Source organism: Scyliorhinus torazame, chromosome 11 (assembly GCF_047496885.1).
Source record: "Scyliorhinus torazame isolate Kashiwa2021f chromosome 11, sScyTor2.1, whole genome shotgun sequence".
NCBI classification, from domain to species: Eukaryota; Metazoa; Chordata; class Chondrichthyes; order Carcharhiniformes; family Scyliorhinidae; genus Scyliorhinus; species Scyliorhinus torazame.
This window is the reverse complement of record NC_092717.1, coordinates 216,338,540-216,350,913: the sequence shown is the minus strand read 5'-3', so window position 1 is coordinate 216,350,913 and position 12,374 is coordinate 216,338,540. Positions and strand designations below refer to the sequence as shown.

Here is a 12,374-nt window from a genome sequence, read left to right as displayed (position 1 = left end):
ATGACTAAAATATTGTAGTGTTCATTTTATGATGAATATAAGAAGTTGTTATGTATTTTATATTTGTTGCAGTAGTGTTCTTAAAAGCCTGGGATAAGGAATATATTTGTTGCAGTAATATTATTAAAGAACCTAGGTTACGGTATACAGACTGTGTATCTGCTAAAGCTGCAATTAAAGTATTATTAGACTGAGGTAATCATTCATTTCAACCACTTATTTGGTTTCAGATAAAGGGCTAATGAAAACCATTTTGGATGGTCCCCTGGGGCATAGATAATTTGAGGGATTGTATTTAGTCCTAGCTAAACAGAAAATGAGACTTCTTAGTGGGATTCAGATGATGTAATTAATGAGAGGAGCCAGGTCTGTATGTAGTTTGCAGTTTTGCCAAATTCTGTTAGGTTCAGCAGAAGGGACTGACAAGATAAAAGTATACTGGATCTGCTCCAGAAAAGATCTCTCTTCGAAAGTCTCTACACAGAGGACCGCAAGTAGACCTGTTTTGTTAAATTTATTTATAAGTGACATTTGAACTATATTGGGGTTGCTTGGTTGGAATATTTAAAGTGAAAGTGTAGGGCATAAGTAAAGATTTTCCTTCTATTTAAGAACTGTTTAACTGTTGATTGTAGAGCTATTTCTGTGATGTTAATGTTGTTAATAGTGTGGTAAAAATAAAGTGTATTTTAACCTAAAAGATCCCTATTTGTCAGTGGCATCACTCTCGGGATGAAGTATCCTAGCAGTAGGGTGCTCTTTCTAAGGGCCGGTGCAGACTCGATGGGCCGGATGGCCTCCTTCTGCACTGTAAATTCCATGATTCTATGATTTAAAAATTGTAAATTATTGGTGTTTCTCGTCCGGTATCCTAACATAAATTGGGGTCTGGTTAAGTATTTCCCAACAATCTGTTTCTATTCTCAAGTTATTGCTAGCTTCTATTCAAAAAACCTGGGGCAGGTTTCTCCGTCCCGCCGCGCCGGATTTCTGGTTCAGCACGCTGTCGGGATTCTCCGTTTCGGTGGCTTGTCAATGGGGTCTCCCATTGTGGGACATCCCCACTCCGTCGGGAAACCCCCGGGGTTGCCGGCAAAATGGAGCATCCTGACGGTGGAGAATTCAGCCCCTGATGTTCTAAAATAGAATTAGATGAATATTCTTTGATATCTTCCATCAAAACTTTCAATATGATCGTCAAATAATCTGCTTTACCCACATCTTTGAAACTTTACCAGCTTTCACTGTATTTTGGTCATATCCTCCTGTGTTGCAGATATGTATTGAGTTCCAGTAACATATACAATTCAGGAATGGAGTTGCTAGAAGAGCTTAGAATAATTACCTTTTAGTCTGGAGGTTGTCACAGGTGATTGAACTAGTCATGTTCTGTATAATTAGCAACTTCACAACGACTATGGGCAAACCACAGAATAGGTGGGAGGTAGTCTTCCCTTAAGCCCTGCAATCTAAAATAATACTGTGGTACTGGCAAATGCAGTCTAGGAGGGGGACAAAGACCCAGCTATGGCTAACAGGAGTTACAAAATAGAAAGCATGGTTCCATTGAGTCTGGATCACCCCTCTCCCAACCGTTGGAAATGCTAATCTCAAAATTGCTACAAAAGGTAAACCAACCTGGCGATGCTGATAAGCCTAGAATTTCCCCATTAAAATACTGTTGTATATTAATTGGTTGTACATGTGCTCAGGATGTGGATTTGATACAATATTTAAGATATTGCAATCAAAAGGGAGGGCTAAGTCAATCATTGTCTCAGGTGTGATTTTTGTGCTATAAGAAGAGTGCATTTTGGGACAGAAGGTGCGACCAAGGACAGAATTGATTACCTGCCCAGATTGGAACATACTTCCCTGAATGATTGTCAGGATGAGTGCTGTACGGGCAGCACGGTAGCACAAGTGGATAGCACTGTGGCTTCACAGCGCCAGGGTCCCAGGTTCGATTCCCCGCTGGGTCACTGTCTGTGCGGAGTCTGCACGTTCTCTCCGTGTGTGCGTGGGTTTCCCCCGGGTGCTCCGGTTTCCTCCCACAGTCCAAAGATGTGCAGGTTAGGTGGATTGGCCAGGATAAATTGCCCTTAGTGACCAAAAAGGTTAGGAGGGGTTACTGGGTTGTGGGGATCGGGCGGAAGTGGGGGCTTGAGTGGCTTATTGCATACTCGATGGGCCGAGTGGCCTCCTTCTGCACTGTATGTTCTATGTTCAAAGGGAACAGCACATGTGTATACTGATTGAAACTGTACGGACGTTTCTACGTCATCTGAGGTGCAATAAACAGTTAAAAGAATGCCAAGTTGTGAGCATTAACCATTTTACCCCACCTTTTTAATAATTCATTCATAGGATGTGGGTATCGCTGGCTGGGCGAGAATTTGTTTCCCAACCATGAGGGCATTTAAGAGTCAACCACATGGGAAGCCAGTGGAGTAGTGGTACGATTGCTGGACTAGTCTGGACCCAGAGTCATGGGGTGGGATTCTGCGGGAATTGGCAGGGCGGACAACTCCGGCCCTGAGGAGTGGCGTGAACCACTCCGGCGTTGGGCCGCCCCAAAGGTGCGGAATCCTCCGCACCTTCAGGGGCTAGGCCGGCGCTGGGGTGGTTTGCGCCGCACCGGCCGGCGGGGAAGGGCCTCTGCCGGTCAGCGCGAGTTGGCGCATGCATGGGAGCGCCAGCATGTGCTGGCGTCATCCCAGCGCATGCGCAGGAGAGGTTCATCTCCGCGTCAGCCATGGCGGAGGTCCACAGCGGCCGACACGGAAGAATAGAGTGCCCCCACGGCACAGGCCCGCCCGCGGATCAGTGGGCCCCGATCGTTGGTCAGGCCACCTCGGGGGCACCTCCCGGGGCCAGATCCACCGCGCCCCCCCCCGAGGACCCCAGATGTCCAGGTTATAAAACACTTGTTGAGGAAGAGCCCAACAAACATTTGTCACTTCATCAAAAAGAACAATGAGTTCAGAAAAAAAACCCACAACCTCTCCGCTATTAATAGGTATTAAAAGCAAAAATTTCAAAAGATCTGGGGCGGGATTCTCCGACACCCCCCCCCCCCCCCCCCCCCCCCCCACCCCCCCCGCATTACTCTGGGTCTCTGGATTATTAGTCCAGTGACAATACCACAACATCTCTGAAATTAAAAAGGAGCCAAAGGTAATTTGACTCATCGCTGGAGAGAGAGAGAGAGAGAGAGAGAGAAGCTTTCACAGGAAGAGCTTTAGGGAGTATTCATATCAAGAAGCCAGGGCAATCCAAAATAAATGCTCTTGCTCATGTATTTGCTTTGTTTGGCCCCTTGTTCTGCGCCGTGACCAATTACTGTTAGTCAATGTACCATTTGTTAATGTTCTCTGTTGACTATTCTTTGATGTGGAGATGCCGGCATTGGACTGGGGTGAGCACAGTAAGAAGTAGTGGGTAGTGGGTGCCTGGAACTCGCTGCCGGAGGAGATGGTGGAAGCAGGGACAATAGTGACGTTTAAGGAGTATCTTCACAAATACATGAATAGGATGGGAATAGTGGGATGCGGACCCCGGAAGTGTACAAGATTTTAGTTTAGACGGGCAACATGGTCGGCGCAGGCTTGGAGGGCCGAAAGGCCTATTCCTGTGCTGTATTTTTCTTGGTTCTTTGTTCTTTGTTCATTTTAATACCTCTGGAAATAAACCTTTTCGTTCCCAATGCTTCCCGTGTGGCTGTTACTGTGAACTCAACAGACACTGAGGGATGTTGCTGTCTCATTGGGGTGCGATCTGATGTGAGGGGAATACAAATGCAAAGACTTGAAAAATTGTTGTTTGATTGACTCGAATATAAGTGATGGAAATTTGAAGATTGTGCAATGGTAGAACAGGAAAGGTATAAATAGACTGTTACCCGCAGTAAGGTTCAGTGTGAGAGATTTAGAACAAAAAACAAGCGAGGCATCTTTACTCAGAGCTGTGAAGCTGTGGGATTTATTTCCACGGGTAGCGGTTGAGGCAGCAACTATGTTAATATTTATGATTTGATAGGATAGATAGATAATGGGGGGAAAAAAAGGATAGAGCAAACAGGGCTGGTAAATGTAACTGGGACAACGTTCATACACGATAAGTAATTTCCACACAGAACAGCTGGAAAACAATACTGCCAAGAAATGCCATCATTAGTAAGCAATTCAAACTCAACCCGCAATCGGCAATAAATTCCAAATAGTACTTTTAGTTATCTTATTTTTTAAAAAGTAGAATAAATGTTGGCAGATTTACAACTAGCGCGGTAATTTCTGACCCTGCCGCGGGGTGATTTCTGTCAGTGTTTTCTGCCACTGGTTACCAGCGGGATCCTCCAGTCCTGCCAATGCCTACAGGGTTTTTACGTGACTCGTTCGTCCAGCCACGGAGGAGCCCCCTGCAGGGGGGTCACCTTCAGCGGGATCGAAAATCCCCGCCCATAATGTTTGACTATTCTCACACAATTCATCATTTGATGATGCTGAAGCATTTTTTTCGGGCACTGTGGAATGGAGACTTTGGGTTTTGCCTCACTTTATCATAGAAGGGGCCCATTCAGCCCATCGATCCCCGAAGGAGCACCCAACCTAGACCCACTCCCCCACCCTATCCCCATAACCCTACCTAACAATTGGACGCAAAAGGGAAATTTATCATGGCCAATCCACCTAACCTGCGCATCTTTGAACTGTGGGAGGATACCGGAGCACCCGGAGGAAACCCACGCAGACATGGGGAGAAAGTGCAAACTCCACACAGACAGTCACCCTAGGCTGGAGTTGAACCCGGGTCCCTGGAGCTTTGAGGCTACAGTGCTAACCACTGTGCCACCCACATGATAAGGATCTATTCTCAAATAGCTTTTAGAAGCCAATGATTGAGCAACTGATTGATGTTGTGATATTGCCTGCACGCCATTGTAATGTAAAGATGCTCAGTAGCGTGAGAGACCAGCAATAAATGGTTCATGTTTAAATATGCAAATCTCAAGACCTCAGCATTGAGACATCACCAATTGCAAGATCCTTGAGTGGGAGACGACAAGATTGGTAAGCAACAATGCAACCAAAATCTTTTTTACATTTTGGAATAGGTGGCAATCCCCAAGACTTAGCAGCTAAAATGGCTGCAGTTAAAAAAAAGTTTTTTAAAAAGGTTGGCAGAGTTAAATACAGAAACCTATAGAGCACAGTTAAGAAGAGCGACTGTTTCAGACAGAGTTACGACATCACCCTGAATACGTCCCTTCCAAGCATTTGGAAATGGTGAAATCTTGGCCAATAACTTCCTGGTTCCCCAGCGTTGCGTTTCGGGGAACCCAATGCTGTGCTGTGAATTCCCTCAAGGAAGTGCCCACGTGAGGGTTTACCCAGCAATTGCCTAGAAGTGCTAACTTCCTCTGGACAATAGCGCTGGGCTGGGAACCATTGACAGAAGCGATTTAAACCATTAAATTCGATGGTTGTGCCGCTTTTACCCTGATAGTTACTCTGAAAGAGTGACGATTAAAAGGTCCTAGCCTCACACGCTGCTCCTGTGTCACCCAGTCTGAGTGAGGATGGTTGGGCGAGACAGGGGTTTTGGAATGGCAGAGAGGGTAAGTTCATCCAGAGTGGCAATCCGACAGAGATTGCCACCATAAGGAAGTTACGGTGTTTTTTTTGAAAAGCACTCTAACCTGAGGGAACTGGCTTCAAAAACTCACATTTTAAAACAAGCAAAGCACATTTTGTCCCAAATTACAATCTTTACAGTTCAGAAGGAGGCCATTCGGCTCATCGAGTCTGCACTGACCCTCAGAAAGAGCATCCTACCCAGGCCCACACCCCTGCCCTATCCTACCCAGGCCCACAACCCTGCCCTATCCCTGTAAGCCAACCTAACTTGTAAGTCCAGGGTCAATTTATCATGGCCAATCCACCTAACCTGCACATCTTTGGACTGTGGGAGGAAATCGGAGCACCCGGAGGAAATGCACGCGGACACGGGGTGAACGTGCAAACTCCACACACTCTCACCTGTCACCCCTCTAAAGCAGAAGCTTAACCAAGTTCCAAGCCCAGTGCAGTATAAAGATTTGGAACACCCTGTACAGTTGCTGCAAAATACACCTCCAAAGCTTTTTTAAAGATCTGCCCAGCAACAAGTCCTCAAAAAAGACTGTATTCTAGCAACTACAGCCTCTGTGAAAAGATTGTTACCACACTCAGTCATAAAGAGGCAACACAATTTAAAGCAATAACTACAAGAAAGAAAATGGCTATGGAGGGAAAATTAAAAGAGACTCCAGCCAGAGGGATACTCTCGGTGAAGGTCCTTAGGCAACAAACGACCCCAGAGGGAAGCCAACTCTCAGCAAGAGAATGGCCAATGAGAGAATAAACAGTTGAAAGAACAGTTGATCGTTCTTCAAGATCGAATGCAAAAGGAATGTATGCCCATTCAGCGACATGACAAAATGAAGACTATCTTAAGCAGCAGAATGGAAGTGCAACAGATGACACTCGAGGGGACTCCCAAATTACAGGACAGCTCAAGATGAGGCAAGTGAGCTTTGCAAAGAAAAGAAAATCCTGTCGAAAGACCTTCACATACAATAAAAAATTCCTCGGGTCAAAGTTTATCCTTCTGGAAAATTACAAAAAGAAACAAAATGAGTTTCACATCACTCTGAACAAGCTGATGAACCAGTTGGCAGCGCAGACTCAGTAATGTTCCATTTTCCAGCTGGAAGCCGAAAGTAACAAGGAACAGATTAAGGAGCTGAAGAAGCAGTTGAATGAAAGAGAGGAGGCACAGAAAGGAAAAGCCATCGAGCTTTCCAAGCTGCAAGCGGATAATGAAGCCACGAGGAGCACAGTGACAGAACAGAAAACTAGTTCACACTTTGCCATTGACAACAGTGACTCCAAAACAAAGGACAAGGTCAACGTCCAGTTGTAAATAAAGGAAGAACAGACAGAAATGAGACCGGGAAATGTAAATCCGACACTGAAGCAGAGGGCATTAGCGGAAGGAAAACCATTGGATGCAGAAACACTTGAGCTGAGTGACAAGATTCATCAGCTTGCAAAACATATTTGCAAACGCAACAGCAAAGAAATGTCTGGCTGAAATTATGGAGCAAGTGGAAATGAATGTTCCATTTGTGAAACATAAATGTCCAGCAAGAACATGGCGGACGCCACGGAAAGAGAAAATTCGAACCCAGTCTAGCAATGAATAGAGTGCACAATTTCCTCAGGAGGAACAAGACAAAGCCACAGTGTACGACTGGAACAGGTGAGTTGTTAACCAAGAGAATCGCAACTCGAAGGAGCGCAGAAAGCAAATCAAATGAAAATAGCCAAGTATCAGAAACACAGAGTACTGCTACCATTCCTCCAAACATGACAGATCGAGGTGTGGAAGAACTGACAAACCTCAAGACTGTCTGAATTTATAAAGTCAGAGTCTTGAGATGAGGGAGGACAGATAGCAAGTAAAAATAGGATTGTCATACTCTGCAGAAGGGAGGAAATTTTTCTTTCGAGAAGAAACGGGGATGTTGTAACATTGCTTGCATGCCATTGTAATGATTTTTAAAAATAAATTTAGAGTACCCAATTCATTTTTTTCCAATTAAGGGGTAATTTAGCATGGCCAATCCACTACCCTGCGCATCTTTTGGGTTGTGGGGTTGAAACCCACACAAACACGGGGAGAATGTGCAAACTCCACACGGACAGTGACCCAGAGCCGGGATAAAACCTGGGACCTCGGCAATGTGAGGCAGCCGTGCTAACCACTACGCCACCATGCTGCCATGCCATTGTAATGATGGTGCTCGGCAGAGGAAGAGTTAATGTGTGACTGGAGTATACTATCCCCCATGATATGATGCACAAAATCACATGGTGATAGACTGTCAGAAAACAGTCTCGAATCAGAACCTGTAAATATTCAGTCCATCTGTATGGCAGCTGTAGTACCATGTATGACTATAACTTGGATCTGTGAATAGTTAAAGACGAGCGATAAACAGTTCATGTTTAAACATACAAGTTTCAAGATCTTCTCATTGAGACATCTAAATAACCCATAAATACAAGATGACTGGCAGTGGTGGGGACTTCTAAAAGATATTATGACAACTGACCAATCAAGACAGTTCTCTGGACTGCCTTCTTGGTTGGGAAATTTTGTGAATCTTGGGCGGGTAAGGTGCGGTACCATATTTCTGTATAGTGTAGGTGCTATATAAATGTAAATTTCTATTCTAGTTGCTCCCTGCTTAAGTGTTTTATGGAACCTTTTGATTCAACTATTGCCATGTATCTTGCTATTGGTGTGGGAATGTACCTCTACATATTGTTACTTGAGTAAATGTCTGACGGCAGAATTTTCCTGTCCTGGGGATTTACCAGTGCCGGCCATGCAAGGCAATGGACCTTTGACTGGCCTGGGGCCCGAACACGTCGGCCAAAGTTTCTTAATAATCAAGGTATTAAAAGCTTATTAATTTGTGGTTTTAGCTACATTACCGCAAGACATCAGAACATGGCCGTCACTGCAGCGAATAAACTGGGCATTGAAATTGTTTTGGTTCTGTGATGGATAGTTCTTTTGCAGTTCCATTTCTTAAGTGTAATTATCCAGTGTCTGTACTGGCCTTGCAAAGTTTGTGAGAAGATATCACTTGGCCTGGGCTGGAATTAATATACCCAAAATAACAAGTCAATTTTCCCAGCTGTAAGCTGACCTGAAAAGAAATTAAACATCCACTATTGAGGTTAGTGTAAAGCGTTTTTTGTTGTTTTCTGTTCATTGCTCAGGAGGCATCATAAAATGGGTTTTAAAGGGGTCAAAAGGACGTAGGATTATATTCATTGGAGTTTAGAAGCGTATCATGGGATCTCATAGAAACGTATAAAATTAGATTAGACACAGTGGATTCAGAAAGATTTTACCCAATGGTGGGGGAGACTGGATAGTCAGAGGCTTTCCCCCAGGGGTGAGGGGTCAATTACTAGGGGGCATAGGTTTAAGGTGCGAGGGGCAAGGTTTGGAGGAGATGTACGAGGCAAGTTTTTTATACAGAGGCCTGGAACTTGCTGCCGGAGGAGGTGGTGGAAGCAGGGACGACAGTGATATTTAAGGGGCATCTTGACAAATACATTCCCGTACCAGCCTCCCCGAACAGGCGCCGGAATGTGGCGACTAGGGGCTTTTCACAGTAACTTCATTTGAAGCCTACTTGTGACAATAAGCGATTTTCATTTCATTTTCATGAATAGGATGGGAATAGAGGGATACGGACCCAGGAAGTGCAGAAGATTTTAGTTTAGACGGGCAGCATGGTCGGCACAGGCTTGGCGGGCCGAAGGGCCTGTTCCTGTGCTGTACTTTTCTTTGTTCTTTGTTCTTTGTTCCAGAGCTAGGGTCATACTTTGAGGATAAGGGGTTTTAGGACTGAGATGAGGAGAACTTTCTTCACCCGGAGAGTGGTGAATCTGTGGAATTCACTACCACAGAAAGTAGCAAAGTCCAAAACGTTGTGTGATTTCAAGACGGAATTATGGATCTTGGGGCTAAAACGATCAAGTGATATGGGGAGAAGGTGGAATCAAGGTATTGAACATGATGATGAGCCATGATCATAATGAATGCAGGAGCAGGCTCAAAGGACCGAATGGCCTCCTCCTGCTTCTATCTTCTGTATATGTTTCTATGTATGTTCCTGGGCTACCCTGAGAATTTCTTCCTCTATGGGCAGCACGGTAGCACAGCGGTAAGCACAGTTGCTTCACAGCTCCAGGGTCCCAAGTTCGATTCCCGGCTTGTGTCACTATCTGTGTGGAATCTGTACGTTCTCCCCGTGTCTGCGTGGGTTTCCTCCGGGTGCCCCGGTTTCCTCACACAGTCCAAAGATGTGCAGGTTAGGTGGATTGGCCATGCTAAATTACCCTTAATGTCCCCAAAAAAGGTTAATTGGGGTTACTGGGTTACGGGGATAGGTTGAGGGTGTGGGCTTAAGTGGGGTGCTCTTTCCAAGGGCCGGTGCAGACTCGATGGGCCAAATGCCCTCCTTCTGCACTCTAAATTCTATGATTCTATGAGCTGTTATAGGAACATACAAGAACACAACACAAGAATTAGGAACAGGTGTAGACCGTATGTCCTTCTGAGCCTGCTCTGTCATTCATGGCTGATCTTGGGCTTGAACTCCATTCCCCCCCATATCCCTCGCTTCACTGAGAGACCAACAACCTGTCTTTACCAGCCTTAAATGTACTCAACAATGGAACATCCACAACCCTCCAGAGAATTCCAAAGATTCACAAGCCTTTGAGTGAAGTAATTTCTCCTCATCTCAGTCCAAAATGTTAACCGGGTGTTGTAAGACTTCTTACTGTGCTCACCCCAGTCCAACACCGGCATCTCCACATCTGTCCTAAATTAAGGGCAGCATGGTAGCATTGTGGATAGCACAATTGTTTCACAGGTCCAGGGTCCCAGGTTCGATTCCGGCTTGGGTCACTGTCTGTGCGGAGTCTGCACATCCTCCCCGTGTGTGCGTGGGTTTCCTCCGGGTGCTCCGGTTTCCTCCCACAGTCCAAAGATGTGCAGGTTAGGTGGATTGGCCATGATAAATTGCCCTTAGTGTCCAAAATTGCCCTTAGTGTTGGGTGGGGTTACTGGGTTATGGGGATAGGTTGGGGTGTTGACCTTGGGTAGGGTGCTCTTTCCACGAGCCGGTGCAGACTCGATGGGCCGAATGGCCTCCTTCTGCACTGTAAATTCTATGATAATCTATGATCAGCCTCTTATCCTAAGACTGTGTTTTAGATTTCACGATCAGCAGAAATAATCTCTCAGCATCCAAGCCCCCTTTAGACTCTTGTACGTTTCAATGAGATTGCCTCTCATTCTTTTACACTCCAGAGAATATAAGCCCAATTTACACTCGGCTTCTCATCATTAGATGACCCCTTCATTCCAGGGACCTATTTAGTAAAACTTCGCTGTGCCGTATCCAATGTAAGTATATCCTTCCTTAAATGCGGAGATCAAAACTGCACAAAGTATTCCGGATACAACCTCACCAAGGTAAGAACGGAGCTTATCCTAGCTGAGAAGTGACATGAACCCCAGTGAGGCTAATTATATTGGAAATGAAGTTGATTCGGTCAGGCACTGATTATTTTCCTATACTTGCTCCATTGAGATTTTCTTTCAGGGTCTCCTTTCTGTCACTCACGTGTTACAACACCGCTTTGAAGTTCCTGTGCAGGTACATCCTGGGCAGGTGAAATACTCCCATCCTGGCCACGCAGACATCTTCAACTCTGGGATTTGATTCATGGTCACTGGCCTAACGATAAGATGACAGACTTTCTCTCCACTCTCCTCATAGCAGCGAGGGACTTTCAGGATTGCCTGGTCCGAAGAGGCAGATATGCTGTAGTTTGGGAGACAGTTTGTCTTGCATGCAACACATTATGTAGACTGCCTTGAATAGGAGATGAGTGAATTTTATCATGTGAATTCCTTTATAACGCAATTTACAGTTACATTTATTTCCTTCTCACATCTTCCCCTTTCCAGCTGCCTCTTTACCCCCGAGATACATCTGCTTTATTTCAGCTGCATTACTTTCTCTCAGCCTATGAGTTTTGTGTGATTATTCCGAAGATATCTTTGACCACGCGCAGGAAATGATCTGTCAGATGCTATGACTTGAAAGGGAAATGGAACCCGTGCAAAACAAATGAATTGCAGAATAACATTAAAAATAGAAGAAAAAATGCTTTCAACTCAATTCATTAGCTCAGTTTAACCCAGCTCTATAGAGTGTGACCAAGCATCTGTCTGATACAAGCATTGTTCCAATCTCACGTGCAGTCTCACATGCAATCTCACATGCAGTCTCACATGCAATCTCACATGCAATCTCACATGCAATCTCACATGCAATCTCACATGCAGTCTCACATGCAATCTCACATGCAATCTCACATGCAGTCTCACATGCAGTCTCACATGCAATCTCACATGCAATCTCGCATGCAATCTCACATGCAGTCTCACATGCAGTCTCACATGCAGTCTCACATGCAATCTCACATGCAGTCTCACATGCAATCTCACATGCAGTCTCACATGCAGTCTCACATGCAATCTCACATGCAATCTCACATGCAATCTCACATGCAGTCTCACATGCAATCTCACATGCAATCTCACATGCAATCTCACATGCAATCTCACATGCAATCTCACATGCAGTCTCACATGCAGTCTCACATGCAATCTCACATGCAATCTCACATGCAATCTCACATGCAATCTCACATGCAGTCTCACATGCAATC

The 12,374-nt window shown here is 45.1% G+C and overlaps 1 protein-coding gene across 2 annotated transcripts in view; it reads right to left on the bottom strand.

The window, feature by feature from the left end:
* Window positions 1–12,374, bottom strand: part of LOC140385786 (G-protein coupled receptor 20-like) — a 93,943-nt gene that overhangs the window by 44,451 nt on the left and 37,118 nt on the right. The window contains exon 1 of one of the 2 annotated variants that reach the window (XM_072468301.1): window positions 11,261–11,314. The exons of the other annotated variant lie outside the window; for it this stretch is intronic. The gene's annotated coding sequence lies outside the window, so the exon portion shown is untranslated. Of the gene's footprint in view, window positions 1–11,260; window positions 11,315–12,374 lie in introns of those variants that run through there. 2 annotated transcript variants of the gene reach the window in all.